Source organism: Triticum dicoccoides, chromosome 1A, assembly GCF_002162155.2.
Source record: "Triticum dicoccoides isolate Atlit2015 ecotype Zavitan chromosome 1A, WEW_v2.0, whole genome shotgun sequence".
NCBI lineage: Eukaryota > Viridiplantae > Streptophyta > Magnoliopsida > Poales > Poaceae > Triticum > Triticum dicoccoides.
In genome coordinates this window covers 207176304-207192611 of record NC_041380.1, presented here as the reverse complement: position 1 = coordinate 207192611, position 16308 = coordinate 207176304, and positions in this window count along the sequence as shown.

Here is a 16308-nt window from a genome sequence, read left to right as displayed (position 1 = left end):
ATCTCTCGGTACCAAGCGAGATAGAGAACCACCGTCGCCGCCGCTCGTCACCGTTGTAGCCATCACTGTCGTTCCGCTCCACCAGAGTGACCGAAGGCTCTGCCTCGACGCCCTCGCCCTGTCCATCGAGCTACACGTTCCCGGGAGGCATGCTTCATCGTCACTGCCATCGTCTTCAACCATGGCCGACCGAGATCACCGCCGCCGCCACGTCACCGTCCGGTCTCCCCCGAGCTCGCTGACGCCTCCAAACGACACGGGGTGAGCCCCTCTTCATTTCTCCCCTATTCCCATTGCCGACCGCATCCCCTAGCTAGCTTAGCCACCAGAGCCGATAGCTCCCGAACTCCGGCAATGTCGCCGCCACGGCCCCAGCTGCTTCCGCTCGCATTAGAGTGTGTCATCGCACTCACCGTGTTCCAAGGAGCCGAGAACGCCTACCAGCGCTTCCTCCCATGCACCACACCGCCATCTAGGCCAACCCCGTGCGGGAGCCACCGCGGATGTGCTCATCGCCATTAGCTCCGGCGACAACGCGACCAATGAGGGGCACCGTTGGACGCGACACATCCCCACGGTCCCGTAGAACCCACCCGAGCAACGAATGGTCGCCGGAACAGAGATCTAGGCATGCCTCCGGCGTCGGTTGAGGTCGCCGGCGGCCTAACCCCGGCCGGCTAACATGTCCCCACTTAGTTATGTACCAATGATCCCGCTAATTAAACACAGACCCACTGACACCGGGCCCCACCCACTAATTTAGTGTACTTTACACTAACTCTCTGTTAGTACAGAGTCAATGACATGTGGGACCGCGCTGTCAGGTTTGACCAGGGTCAACCCTATTGACTTGCTGACCTCATCATGACGCAATAATGCATTTTCTGGAAATAGTTTAATTTAGAATAATCCAGGAAATTCGAGTAAATGTTTAAAACTTCTAAAAATTATAGAAATTCGACCGTAACTCCAAATGAAATAATTTATATATGAAAAATTATCAGAAAAATCCAATCTATCCATTTATGCTGTTTTGATGCATGTTTGAGCAAGTTAACCTCACTGTTTAGGATGAAACATGACTGCCAAATTTCACAATAGGTTTGGAGTTGGAATTTGATGTAGTTTTGAATTCCACTTCAACTAAAATGACTTTCTGTTGCATTAGCCCCAATAACAGCATATTGTCATGTCATGATCATGCAACATATTGTTGCAACGCATTGATTGTGTTCCCTCTTGCTTGCCGGTGTTTGTTCCCCCTCGATAGACGTATGTTCCGGCGATGAGTTCGATGACACTGATGAAGAGTTATACTATCTTCTGAAGTGCCAGGAAAGCAAAACCCCCTTGTTCATTCCGATACAATTTGACTCTCTCACTCCTGCTCTCATTTACTGCATTAGGACAACAACGATTCAACTGTTACATGCTGCGGTAGTTGAACCCCTTTCCTTTGCATGACCTGTCATTGCCACAGTAAATAGATGAAACCCACTAGCATGAGTAGGAGTTGTTTGAGCCCTGATGTGCCTACTCATTCATGCTTGTTTGTCATGCCTAGTATTGCTTAGAGTTGTGTCAGGTCTGATTCATCGGGGATGAATTGGAAATTTGTGAACATGTCCTACTGTCGAGAGCTAAGTGTTGAACACGATTTGGTAAAGGTAGCGGCGAGAGGCCATGTATGAGTACATGGTGGGTTGTCTCATTGCAGCTGTCCTCGGGAACTGAGTTCTGTGTTTGTATTCCATGAACAATTACTACCACACATTGGGCTCCGGTCGCTCCAAGCTCTCTCGACTTATTCATCAACCTGATCTCTGTCCAGGAATTGCAACTAGTTTCTGGTGTTTGTAGGTAGTGTTAGTAGTCTAGCAAGTGGCACCCGGTACAGGTGGGCTTGGGACAGACTAGGCATAGTGGCACGATGTACCAAGTGGCACCCGGATGGTGGGCTTGGGAACCCTGCTCACATCATTTGGGGCCATGAGGGACACCCCGGCTGGATCTCCTTGCGAATGGAACCCGAATAGGAGATAAACCTGGACGAGAGACTTGTGTGGTTAGTCAGGTCGTGGCCGACTCCCTCGCCAGCCTTCCGCTTGAAGGTTGCCGAGATACACAAAGTGTACATGGTGGTAAGTGGCGAGAGCGTGTGTGAAGAAGTACACCCCTGCAGGGTTAACATCATCTATTCGAATAGCCGTGTCTGCGGTGAAGGACTTCTGGGTTGCCTGTATAGTTCATAAACAAGTGAAAGTGGATACTCTAAAATGCACAAGATAAGCGTGATTGCTATGGATGGTGTTCTCGTAGGGAGACGGGAGCGGATCCATAGTGGTGTATTGAAATGGTGAATATGTGGACTCGTGTGCACCACCTCACAAGAGTTACTTGCAGTCGTAGTTCAGGATAGCCACCGAGTCAAAGCTGGCTTGCTGCAGTTAAACTCCACCACCCATTTGTTGATTCTGATGCATATGTCGCTAGTTCTGATGTAAGTCTTGCTGGGTACATTTGTACTCACGTTTGCTTATTTTATGTTTTGCAGAGAGACTTCAGTCTCTCTAGTAGTTCCGTGTGGACTTCGACGTTTAGCTTGTTACCTCAGCTACGATCTTGTACCCTTGGGAGGGTCTTGGGGATAGTCAGGCTTCTCAACCTTTTTCATTTGTAGTTGTCTGTACTCAGACATGTTTATGCTTCCGCTTGTTGCTTGTATGCTCTGTATGTTGGGTCATCAGACCCATGTTTGTAATATCTGGCTCTTCGGGGCCTAATGAATAAATACTTTGAGTCGTAGAGTTTTGTTGTGATGCCATGTTGTATTTACACACATCGAGCATATTGTGTGTATGATTGAAATGCTTGGTATGTGTGGGATCCGACAACCTAGTTGTTTATCCTTGGTAGCCTCTCTTATGGGGAAATGTAGTCTAGTGCTTCCACTAAGCCATGGTAGTCTGCTACAGCCCGGTTTACGGGAGTCCTGTTAGCCCAGTTGCTATTGCTTCGGAACACTTAGACTGCCCGGCATGTGTCCTTCTTCCTTCCTGTGTCTGTCCCTTCGGGGAAATGTCACGCGTTGTTCCTTTAAGTCCTTGTAGCTTGCTACGACTTGGGTTCATATGTTGATGACCGACACGTTCGTTGCTGGGTCATGTATGCATGTCCCTGTAAGTTAGTGCCACTTTGGGTTCACGACTAGTCATGTCGGCCCGGGTTCTCTGTCATATGGATGCTAGTGACGCTATCATATACGTGAGCCAAAAGGCGCAAACGGTCCCGGGCCAGGTAAGGTGGCACCCGTGGGAATACCGTGCGTGAGGCCGCAAAGCGATATGATGTGTTACATGCTAGATTGATGTGGCTTAGGATCGGGGTCCTGGCAGCTTTTGTATCAGAGCCTGACTGCCTGTAGGATTACCAAGCCAAACTGGTCGAAGTTGAGTCTATAAATGCTTTAGTTATATAATGTAATTGATTGTGGAAGGGAATGTAAGGCTCTTTTTACTCCTTTACCTTATGCCCTTCCGATCTAAGTCAACCTCTTCTTTTCTACGGGGATTAAGAACTAGGCTTCTCATCTTTCTATGAGGATCACGTGTTACTAATCCGTACACTCTTAGGATTGACAGATTCAATTCCCAGTTCAGTTTCTACTACTTCCGTATGTTCATAGTTGGCCTCAGGACTTTGATATTGTGATGTGGAGTGGTCATGCCACTATTTTGCAGGATGTCTCAAATAATTTTGAGCATTTACAGCTATTATGCTGTCCGAGTCATCCCAGGTTTCGAATTAGTCTGATGCTTTTGCAAATCCCTTCTTTCCGTTCCCGATGTTCCTTTGGGCCAGATTAGGCACACTAAACGGTCTGTTGAGGTACTTCATTGCCTCGACATATATGTTGGAGCTATTATTATTACCCTAGGTGTCTTAGAGGATCACCTAGTAATCTAGCCATGTTTTGTGATCCCAGTGTGATGATTCTGGCCATCATTCTCGAAAGCATCCTGTGATGCCATTTAGTTAGGAGGCATTCTATTCTGGGTTCTTGAGCCCGAGAGTCACTCTACTTACTTCGTGTAGATAGTGTTTGCTCGTTCCTTTAGGATATTGGTAACGTTGTGATAGTTCTTGAGGTCCATGGTATTTCTTTCTTCCAAATAACATGAACTTCTTATGGCAGAAGTTCTTTTGAACCAAAAGATCACAACGAGAGTGCTCTTGATGAATTCTCCATTCTAGATTGTTAATCTGCCAGTTCTACTTTTCTGCATGGGTTATCCGGAAGAAATGTTGAGCTCTGCTCGACATACTAATCTATGCACCCACAACTCAGAAAGATATATGTTCCTTGGAGTTGTCCCTCTCTTTAGTTGTATCCTGATCTCCGTCTATCATTTGATAATCAAGAGCATGTCATTCATTCATGCTCATCAATACTTCATATCCTTGTGGTTTGTCAAGCCATTCTATTCTGGAATGACTAGGAGAAACAAACTCCAGTACCTTATCCATATCTAGGATTGGGTCAAAGTAGTTGTATTCTGCAGATCAAAATGCCAACCCAGCTTTGTTCTGTTCTACCCCGGTGTGTCACCCTCTCTCATGTCAAGAATGTCATGGGAATTGCACAACCTCTTATGAATTCTTGATGCAGTGATACTTCTCCCCATCATTATTCATTCCTCGGTCCCGTGTTGTCGCAACCGGAATGCCGACAAGTGAATAGTGATGTGTGAAATCAATACTCCTAGCAACCTGTAACGCCCTCGATGCGGCTATATCTCCCACGTGTCGAAGCACGACTTAGAGGCATAACTGCATTGAAAGCAATGTCGCAAGTGAGGTAATCTTTACACAACCCATGTAATACATAAGGGAAAGAGATACATAGTTGGCTTACAATCGCTACTTCACACAATTACATGAATAAAGCATTACATCATCCAGATACAATCAAGGCCCGACTACGGAACCAAACTAAAAGAAGAACCCCAAATGCGACACGGTCCCCGATCGACACCAACAGGGCTCCACTACTGATCAACTAGAACGAAACAACACAAAGGACAAGATCTTCACCGAGCTCCTCCTAAGCTTGGTTGCGTCACCTGCACAGACTCATCGGCACCTGCAAACTGGTTTTGAAAGTATCTGTGAGCCACAGGGACTCAGCAATCTCGCACCCTCGCGATCAAGACTATTTAAGCTTATGGGTAAGGTAAAGGTATGAGGTAGAGCTGCAGCAAGCGACTAGCATATATGGTGGCTAACATACTCAAATGAGAGCGAGAAGAGAAAGCAAAGCACGGTCGAGATACTATGATCAAGAAGTGATCCTAAAACAACCTACGTCAAGCATAACTCCAACACCGTGTTCACTTCCCGGACTCCGCCGGAAAGAGACCATCACGGTTACACACGCGGTTGATGCATTTTAATTAAGGTCAAACTTCAGGTTTTCTACAACCGGACGTTAACAAATTCCCATCTGCCCATAACCGCGGGCACGGCTTTCGAAAGTTCAAATCCCTGTAGGGGTGTCCCAACTTAGCCCATCATAAGCTCTCACGGTCAACGAAGGAATAGACCTTCTAGCGGGAAGATCCGATCAGACTCGGAATCCTGGTTACAAGACATCTCGACAAGGTAAAACTTAACCAGCAACACCGCCCGAATGTGCCGACAAATCCCGATAGGAGCTGCACATATATTTTTCTCAGGGCACACCGGATTGTCCAAACTTCCGGTAGGCCAGCCCAGAGTTGCCCCTGGTGGCCACCGGCGGCTGACAAGTTGGACCAACACTTAGAGGAGCACTGGCCCAGGGGTTTAAAATAATGATGACCCTTGGGCGCGCGACCCCCAAGGGAAAAGAAAAGGCTGGGTGGCGAATGGTAAAACCAATGTTGGGCAATGCTAGAAGAGTTTTACTCAAGGCGAACTGTCAAGGGGTTCCCATTATTACCCAACCACGTAAGGAACGCAAAATCCGGGAACATAACACTGATATGACGGAAACTAGGGCGGCAAGAGTGGAACAAAACACCAGGCATAAGGCCGAGCCTTCCACCCTTTACCAAGTATATAGATGCATTAATTAAATAAGATATATTGTGATATCCCAACAAGTAAAACATGTTCCAACAAGGAACAATATGTCCATGTTCCAACAAGGAACAAACTTCAATCTTCACCTGCAACTAACAACGCTATAAGAGGGGCTGAGCAAAGCGGTAACATAGCCAATCAACGGTTTGCTAGGACAAGGTGGGTTAGAGGCTTGGTTCAACAATATAGGAGGCATGATAAGCAAGTGGTAGGTATCTCAGCATAGGCATAGCAAAAGAGCGAGCAACTAGCAAGCAAAGATAGAAGTGATTTCGAGGGTATGGTCATCTTGCCTGAAATCCCGCAAGGAAGAAGAACGAGTCCATGAAGAAGACAAACAGACGTAGACGAACGGGTCCTCACAATGCGACGTTATCTGAACCAACCCGAAGAAGCAAACACCGGAAAGAAGCACGCAACATAGTAAACAACCAACACATGAACATGGTATGATATGCGGGATGCGGTATGCGATGCATATGCATGATTTTACGAGGAAATGAATGAACCTAGCCTCAACTTGGAAATCCAAGTGTTCCACTGGAAAGGTGAGGTGAAATTTCTTCAAAACGATATAAAGATCACCGGAATCGGAGTTACGGTTTGGAAATGGCAAGCAATTCAAATATGGCACCGGTCTGTGATATACAGCAAGTAGCCATCTAAATGCAACAAGATGAACATGCTACATCACTCAATAATGGCAACAAAATACATGGCAGGGATCCATTCATGATGCTTAACAAAATAGGAACACTGAGCTACGGCCAATTCATCCCTTAACAGGTTCAAACAAGCATGGAAAAAAGGCATATGGTAAACAGATTTCAGACTTAGTGAAATTAACACTTGTCTGGAATTTCAGATCAGATAGCACTCTTCGGAGCAATAAAACTACATGCTACAGGACCTGAACATGGCAAAGTAAAGCATGGCATGGAGCTACTCAAAGATCTTAACAAAAGTCCCTTAGTGACCTTGAGCCAAAAGGGATCAGAAAATACATTTGCAAGCAAGTGAACATGGCAAAAACATAATCAGATCACAGACTTAGTGAAAACTGGAGCATGCTGAAACAGATATCAAGTAGGCACGTTAACGAGCTCGATGCACTCACTACAGAGCAAATCATGACAATATAAGCATACAACCATCAAGAATACACATTATACAAGCTAGACATGGTAAGAACAATAACATAGCATGCACGGATCAACTACAACATCCTCGGCAAAATTGCTAACAAGTAGACAATCTGCCCAGATTCACGAAATAGCAAAAATAGAGCTCGATTGACTCAAGCTAGGGTGCTCCATAATTGCAAACAAAGACATGGATGGATAGAGCACTACAAGATTAACAAAACATCCTTACTGATCATCCTCAAAAGAGGCACGGATCACTAGGAAACAACATGAACATATGGCCATATGAGATAAACAGATCAAGGACTTAGTGGAAATGCTAAGTCCCTGAAATCAGTATTAACGAATGCTCCACTTTGCAAGCTGGTTTTAGTCACCACACACATCACAAAAATACATGGGTTGCACCTCTGGATAGATGGCAAAACATATAACAAAACACATGTAGAGCTCATGGGCATATCATGCACACAATAATCATGGCAAAAATGACAAATATCTAAATGAGCAGCAGATCTGACAATTATCTCAAGTAGCACTCTTCGAACAACATTTCGGGCATCAAGATGAGCTCAAATGAAAATGATGCAATGAGATGAAATGATGTGCTCTCTGAGTCGAACATTTTGATATGCTATATGCTCAAATCGGAGTTACGGATGGGGAGTTACAACATGATGAATATGGGCATATGGAACATGGAAATCTCGGGGACTTAGTGAAATTATACCTCCGCGAAAAAGTCGACGCGGGATGAGGATATCCGGGATGGGGTGGATCTGGTTCGGGATGGCGCCGTTTGGTTCATCTCCCGGTGGATCTCATCCATCGGGGCGGATCTGGATCTGCACGCTTCTCGAGGTGGCGCCGGACTCTCGTCGGGGAATCGCCGGAACAGGGCGCCGGAGTTTGGGGAGGAAGACGGTGCGGTGGAGATCACCGGAGGCGGCGGGCGAGACCGGAGGGTGCGGCAACCGGTGCGGGTGGCGCTGTGGCCGGCAGCGAGCACAGCGGCAAGGGGCGAGGGGCGGCGAGGTGCCTCGGGTGGCGCGCGGCGCGAAGGAAGGCAGCGGCGAAGCAAGCTGGCGGCGGTGTCGCGCGTCTTCCACCGGCGGCCGGTGGAAGGAGCCGCGGCTCGGGCGGGAGGAGATTCAGGCGTGGGCGGCGGCGCAGAGATGGGCCGGCCGGGCCGGCCTCGGGCCCACAGGGCCGCGGCGGCGCGGGGAAGAGAGAGGAGGGCGTGGGCGACACATGGCGGCGGCGGATTCGCTGGAGTCGGCGGCGGAGCTGAGGTGGCGTCCTCTGATTGGTGGAGGTGAGGTGGCCGGCGGAGCGGACATGTCCGGGCGGCGTGTGGATGCGTCCGGCGGCGCGAGAGGAAGGATTAGGGTTTCGTTTGCGCGAGAATTTCGGAGGGAGACACATATTTATAGGTAGAGGGAGCTAGGAGAGTCCAAATGAGGTGCGGTTTGCGGCCACGCGATCGTGATCGAACGACCAAGATGATGGAGCAGGTTTTGATGGGTTTTGGGCCAACATGGAGGGGTGTTGGGCTGCAACACACACGAGGCCTTCTCGGTCCCTCGGTTAACTGTTGGAGTATCAAACGAAGTCCAAATGGTACGAAACTTGACAGGCGGTCTACCGGTAGTAAACCAAGGCCTCTTGGAAAGTCTCGGTCCAATCCGGAAATGTTTAATCCCCACACGAAAGAAAGGTAGAAATGACCACCGGAGGAGAACGAAGCGCCGGAATGCAAAACGGACAACGGGGAAAATGCTCGAATGCATGAGATGAACACGTATGCAAATGAAATGCACATGATGACATGATATGCAATGCATGACACGCAAGCAATGACGATGCAACAACAGCGAATAACTAGACAACACCTGGCACATCAGTCTCGGGGCGTTACACAACCCCTTGCACTACTAGGGAAAACCTTATACACAGAAGTTTATCAGTAGCGCGGTTTAAAAATGGGCGCTACTGCTAATTAGTAGTAGCGAGGGGTATAAAAACTGCGCTACTACTAAGTTGATAGTAGTAGCGAGGGGTATAAACCCGCGCTGCTACTAAATGGTCTCCAACAATGCCCCCGGGATAGGCCATAGTAGTAGCGAGGGGTATAAAACGGGCTCTACTACTAAGTAAGTAAGTAGTAATAGCGCAGGTAATACCCCCACGCTACTACTAAGCGTGTCCACCCCGGTCCGATCCACACTCCCACCCCACCACCACCTCCCACCCCACCAACCGTCCCACACCACCCACCCCCCGTCTATCTCAAAAAAAATGCAGCCCGATCCAGATCCCCAACCTCCTCTCCTATCCCAACCCACTCACCGTCGGCCTCCCTTCCACCTCCTCTCCTCCGCCCGTCCGCCCCCATGCCCCCCACCACGTGCGCCATGCTGGCGGCCGTGTACCCGCCGCTCCTCGTCTCGCGCCGCTGCCCGCCCCCGCCCCGGCCCCGGTGCCGGCAACGAAGCCGTCCCCGCCCACCAAGTCCGGGATCCCGCCGTGGTACGACCTTGACGCCAAGTGGTACGCCTGCCTCGACCTCTCCATCTGCCGCGTCACCTACTCCTCCCTCGCCGGCGCCTTCGGAGGCCTCGTCCTCTTCCGTAAGCCCCCAACCCCCTCCGCCTCACCTCTCCATTGCTCTCGCTGCATCACGAGATCTGTTCGCCGCGCCTCCGTGGGTATCTCATGATCTAGGGTTGCGTGAAAATAATGCTCGTGTTCCATCTCGATTGGCCTAATCTGATGAGGGATTCCCTGGCTGCATAGGTAGGGCGCGCTCCTCCAGGCAAAAACATTTGGGAACGTTACTAATGCGCATGCCCTGCTTTAGGGTGCTGTAGATTGATTGTTTCCTGCGCGATTGGAGCCCCAAATTTGCGTCGAGTGCTCTGAGATTCCGATGATTGTAAGCAAAAAATCGCTTACGTTTTATTTCCTATATGTTTGTATTCTGCAGAGGCCAGAGTCTCATTTCAATTGATTCATCAGCCAGTGTATGAATAGCAGGACGTGCTTGAATTGGGCTAGGCTATGTGATGGCTTTGACTGTTAGCCAGGGAAACTTTTGTTTGTGATTTTATTGCTGTGAACAATGCTTTCCTGGTGTTAGTCATGCTCTCGGAATGGTTATGGTGAATCATGGTTCTGAAAATAATTCAGTCTTACCATCATTTCCTCGTGTCTGGTATTTTTTTAGAGAAAGAACAACGCTTTGTCTGATTGGGATTGTGGTATTCAAGAAAAATGCATGAATAATTGCTAGGCAAACTTCTTACACCATATAGGCTGCAGTATGTGTTGTCCTAAGTCAGTTTCATTCTCGAACTTTAGGGGCTTGTCCATTGATGTCTATGTGATGCTTGTTATCAGCTAATCTCAAACTGTTTCCCTGTATCCTATTCTGTTGAATAACTTGGAGTCCTTTTATTTGTATCCAGAATGAGTTTGATTTCACAAGTTCTATAAAGTAAGCAATGCAACTTGTTACTGTGTATCTGATGTTGGTAAGGGAACTATTAAAAAAGTTATTTGGCTATGTGAATTGTCTGTTTTCCACCCGATAATCCATAATTATTAGTTTGCCTAGCAATTACTCATGCATTTTTATTGAATGTTCTCAAATTTTATAATCTTATTTACTTGTTAATTATTCAGAGTTGGCATATGCCGAAAGAAACACTTTGAGAAGAACTCAAATTTACACTTCGTGAAGTAACTGTCACTAAATCTATGGTCTAATGCATGTTTGTGACTTGTGTTATTTTATACAGGTAGCCCAATAACCCGCTGGGCATCAGTTGCACTTGGAGCTGGTGTGGTGATAGGGGTTGCGTTCACCAAACTGGTCGGCCCCTGAATGCTCATACATATTCAATGGTTCTCCTCCAAAGTGGGGAAAGGTAAGCATTTCTCTTCTCCCCCTTACCCTCTGTTCGTCTCCTTCCTCCGATTGCTTGCTGCACCACAGCAAGTAATTATTTTTTCAGAGAGGAGAAGAGGAGAGGTCTTGCAATCCAACTTACCTGTATTCTTGAACAAATGAAGCACAATACTTTGCAACACCTCAAGTTTCAAATTGAATAAATTACGTCGGCCACCTGTATTTACAAAATTTACCTTGTATATGCATTGTGCTTGTCTTTCGTTAGTTAGCAACTCAACTCGACTCATGTTGGTGGCAAGATTTGAAATCACTCTAGTGCAGTTTGCATCTTTGTAACTGAACATGTTATAACATCAATATTAACTGTAAAAAATGGACTTTGTATGTGTAGTATAAGCAAGTTCAAGTGATTTTTCGAATCTGCTTTCCTTTGGTTATGCCTAAGATTTCACAATCATTTTGTATTTAGTTTAGAAACTGAAAAATGAAGAGAGTTGCCTTTCCTTTTGTTATACATGCAGCCATGTGCTTGACGCCACCTGATGCGTGCGTTTTGTGCTCCTATCTGCTTGTCAAGCAGAAATCTGCTGCTGTGATAGGAGGACGACGAGGCGAGTGGCTGCTCCGAGCCTGCTATTGCCCACACGATAGAAGGTCCTCTCTCTCTCTCCCTCTCTCTCTCTCCCTCTCTCTCTCTCTCTCGTTTTTTATTCCTCTCTCAGATGAGAGTTTGGTGCAACCTACCTCATAGTTGTACCCTTGGTAGAGTGATTTGTTTGACATGTTGTTGATCTGAAGTAAAACCACTTAATCATCCTCTTCCTTTTTTAAAAAACAAACCAGTCTTGTCATTGTTTCCCCGTGTATGGTAATTTGAAGAAAGAACAACGCTATTCCTCTCTGGGATTGTGGTCTGTTGGGGACTTGAACACTGCTCTGTTCTTCAAAATTACAACGTGTTTGCTCCTAGTGCTCAATCATATTCTGTCCTAGATCGTTATCCACCTAGGTCGTTGATCTGCATAATGCAGACTTTCATTGTAATATGTAAGATGCGTATGATATGTTTCGAATATGATCGATGGTAAACTTACTGACTTACTAATTCCTGAGTTCTATCTTGATGCTTTTTGTCCCAAGTGTTAAGCAGGAATTGATAGGGCTGTCATATGATTTTGTTTAATCTTTGCTAATGTGAATTGTGAAATGTTGGTTAAACTTAATATGATCATCACCAAACTCTCTACCTCAGTTCTGTTTTAGTAGTGATGCAAACTGCTTACAGCATATAGGCTGCAGTATGTGGAGTCCTAAGTCCAAAAAAGAGGTCTGGACACGTTTATTATTATAGTTATTACTTGGTAAATTTAGTAAGAACAGGTAAGAACTATTAAGAGTTAAATCAACTGTGTGGGCAGCATTAACATAGGTGCTCCTGTGTCGTGCTGCTACGTACTTGGTAGTTCGACCTTCTCCACCGATTAGTGAGCTCCGCCACCAAACGTAGCTCCTGTGCTGTGTTGCTATTCTATCCAAAGGTTTTCTCTCAATTTATGCACTTTTCCGTTGAGTGCCTTTGTTTTAAACTATGAGATATGCCTATGTTTAATTCTGAAATCTCAATGCAATTTTATGTTGTTGCAAAAGGTAATTTTGGGAAAATTTCCATTACTGCAGGATAATGAGATGTTGAAGCGACAGACGGAATCCATGACACCGAAGTGCAATTGCGGCAGATTATCTCTATTTTTCCTTTTCATTTTTCTTATTATTGGAGTGAGAACAGGTAGAATGAGGAACTGTGTGATAGTAGATACAAAGAAACTTATGTTTGCAATTGTTAATGACATACATACTTGCATGTTCTTTGAAGTGGTCAATCGTGAGTACCAATGCATAATGATGGGGTTTTGGCTCATTTATTGGCTTCGGTGTCCAGTTAACCATGAAATAGGACCCATGTCAATTATGTATGCTCTTACTGGATGTGTTCTAATGCTGGTGTAATAATGTGTACTGGTTTATTTTTTTAATTTCTAATAAGTGAGTAGTGGCGTGGGGAGGAAACTGAGCGCTACTAGTATAAATGATACTAGTAGCGTTGGCTGTTAACCCACGCTACTGCTATTTCATTATTAGTAGCGCGTGTACATAATAGCAATAGCGTGGGTGGCACATGCTACTACTAACAAAGTTAGTAGTAGCGCGGGTTTAACCCACGCTACTACTAACTATTAGCTGTAGCTCCTTATTGGTAGCGCGGGTGTCCGTGCTGCTGATAGGCCTAAAACCCGCGCTACTGCTAGGCTTTTCCCTAGTAGTGTTGCTTGGTAGTTAAAGGACAATAATTTCATTCTTAGTGTGTTGGTTACTGAATCACCATCCTGAGATTGATCGTTCTACCTAGTCCGTTTTTCCTGGTGCACTCTTCAATCAATGAGTTAGGACTGTATCCATCCCTTGCTCTTCTGATCATGTCGTCTTGCCTTGAAAAGCAAGCTTGTTCTCGAGCTTAATAACATATCGGTGGTTCGTGATTTTCCAAATATCTTCTCGGAAGTATTACCAGGTTGTCACCTGACCGCTATGTTGAGTTCGTGATCAAGTTGGTTTTTTCATAAACCACCCTTTCTCCAAGGATCTGTGTTGGATACGCCTGAACTAGTTGGATAAGCTAAACAATAACTTGGAGAGTTGGAAGACAAAAGCTTTATTTGACCCGGTTCATCCAAAGGGATATCCTTAGGTGTGTGTGTGTTGAAGAAAGATGATATCCTCATTGATTGATCCTCGTGATCAATTGTTTGATCTATTGTCTTGTCCAAACTTTGACTTGATTATGGGCTATCGTCAAGTCAAATTAGAACCAACGATGTTCATAATGTTGTCTTACTCGTGGTTGATCCCTCAAGCATACACCATTACATCTAATGGTTTGACCAATGCTATCATCTTGTTCACATAATTATGGAATCCCACCTACATGGAAACCTCGATGAATTGTTGTTGAGCCCATCAACATCATTTTGTCTCCTCTATGATTCATATTGAACATCCAGCTAGTGTTGGAAACTTTAATAAGCATTGTCTTCATGTCCCATTCATGAAGCATATGTTCGGATGAAAAAAGTGACTTCCTCTAATACATGTGCGTTTGATGCAAGTTGCCACCGTGAATTCGAGAAAGTTAGTTTTGCCTCCTCTGGAATCATCCCAAGTCAGCCATGCACGTGCAAAGTATTCTGTGGTCTGTTAGACTGATCATCTTTGCTCCACATGAATTCCGTAGCACACTAAGCCACTGACTGATTTGTTCTAGGAAAAGGAGTTAGGTGCTAATCCATGGTAATGCACAAGACATCGATATCCTCGATGATGGTTTCCCACCTGAACCCTATAGTATTTCTATTGTAAGACTACTATGTGGTCATGCTTGTCTGGCACAGTGTGTTCACATGTTGTAGCAAAACCTGCTCATGTTTTGGAGCTTGCTATCGTAGTTCATTTCCTGAGAATCTTGCAACGCCATCTCATCGATTTGTGTTGCAAACTTCCATTTTCTTTCTATACTTGATGAGTCTGGAATATCTTGACGCCAATCAGATTTGAATCTCAAGCAGATATGATGGTTGAAACATTCCCAGCATTTGCATTTTGTTCCCAGCTTGCCCCGCCATTGTGCCATTTTACTATGGTATGCCTTTTCAGTAATTGTCATTCAGTATCATCTTCAAAAGTGGGTCGTACCATGGGTCCCATCCATTTCCGGTGATAAGAAAAAATCACTCATTGCGTTGTCTTCAACAAGGTAGTCCACATCATTCATTCTAGTCCGAGTATGCCATTCTTCCGAACTCCTTCAAATGATCGATTGTGATTGCCTTAGGCTGGTATAAAGAGTTTCAATGATCTTTGTATCAAAAGTAATTCTTTTTGCCACTTAAGGGAATAATTCTACGAGTCACCTTCCCTAAGGTATCACGTTAAGAAATCATGGCAATTATCTCCTTGCTACTTTGAAATTCATGCTCCATCTTATTCAAGTGTGGAATTGTAGCCTGCCAAATTGAAACCTCGTCATCTGTTTCTTTCCTCCCCTCTTGATGTGTGTTTTGTGTCTTAGTTCGAGAGATGTTTCAATGTCTCACTCCATGAGTTGATCTCGAGTTGCTCGATCTTCACGAAGATCGATTTTTCCAGAGCTTTTCCTTTCTTCATGTTGTGATGTTGGATGGAGTTCTCAGAGCAAGACGTTGAGACAAATATGATGATCGAATCAACGTTCTTATGAGATGTAACTTGGATCATGAAGTTTGTGAGATTTAGTGTCCCCTCTGTCTTCTTACCTCACGTCTTGAATCTTGGGACAAGATTCTTGTTTAGTGGGGGTGAGCTGTCACAGCCCTAGCTTTAGCTTTGCTTGTGGACTAGTCTTGATTGTGTGCATCATGTTTAAGTTTGAAAGAAACTTGAAATGGGGATTCTCTAAACCCTAGCATCAAAGGAATTCACTAGGTTCAACTAAAATATTTTCAGTAAATCCAAATGGCTTTCAAAAATGTTCATCATTTTTCGAAAAATGCTGGAAACAGTAACCAGAGGTGATGCAAGGTGATGCATATTTTTCCATGACATATTTGGTCTCTGAATTAAATCATACTCTGTTAGCATTTGGGCATTTAAATATTATAAAATAATTTAAATGTCCAAATAATCACAAACTGAAATGTTTACTGTTGGAAATATTCCAAACAGTGACCTCAGTTAGTTGCATGATTTTTGAAAGTGCCTAGCCATTTTTACTAAGTCCAGAAACAAATGTCAGAATTAGAAAAGAGAAAGAAAAAGGAAAAAGCAGAGAACTACCTGGGCCAACTTACCTGGCCTTCCAGCCCAACTGGTGGTCCAGCTGGTGGCCCAGCTGGCGGCCCAGCCCACTAGGGGCTCCCGTGTCTTCTCCTTCCTCTGCCAGAAGGACCGAGGTGCGTGGCCACCGCACGCCGGCACGCGCACGGCCACCTCATGCCTGCTTGCCGCTGCTGGAGTCGTCCCCGAGTGCCACGCAACCCCCCCCCCTCAATCACCTCTCACTCTCCCCTCTCTCCCTGGACCTCCTTCCCTCCTCTA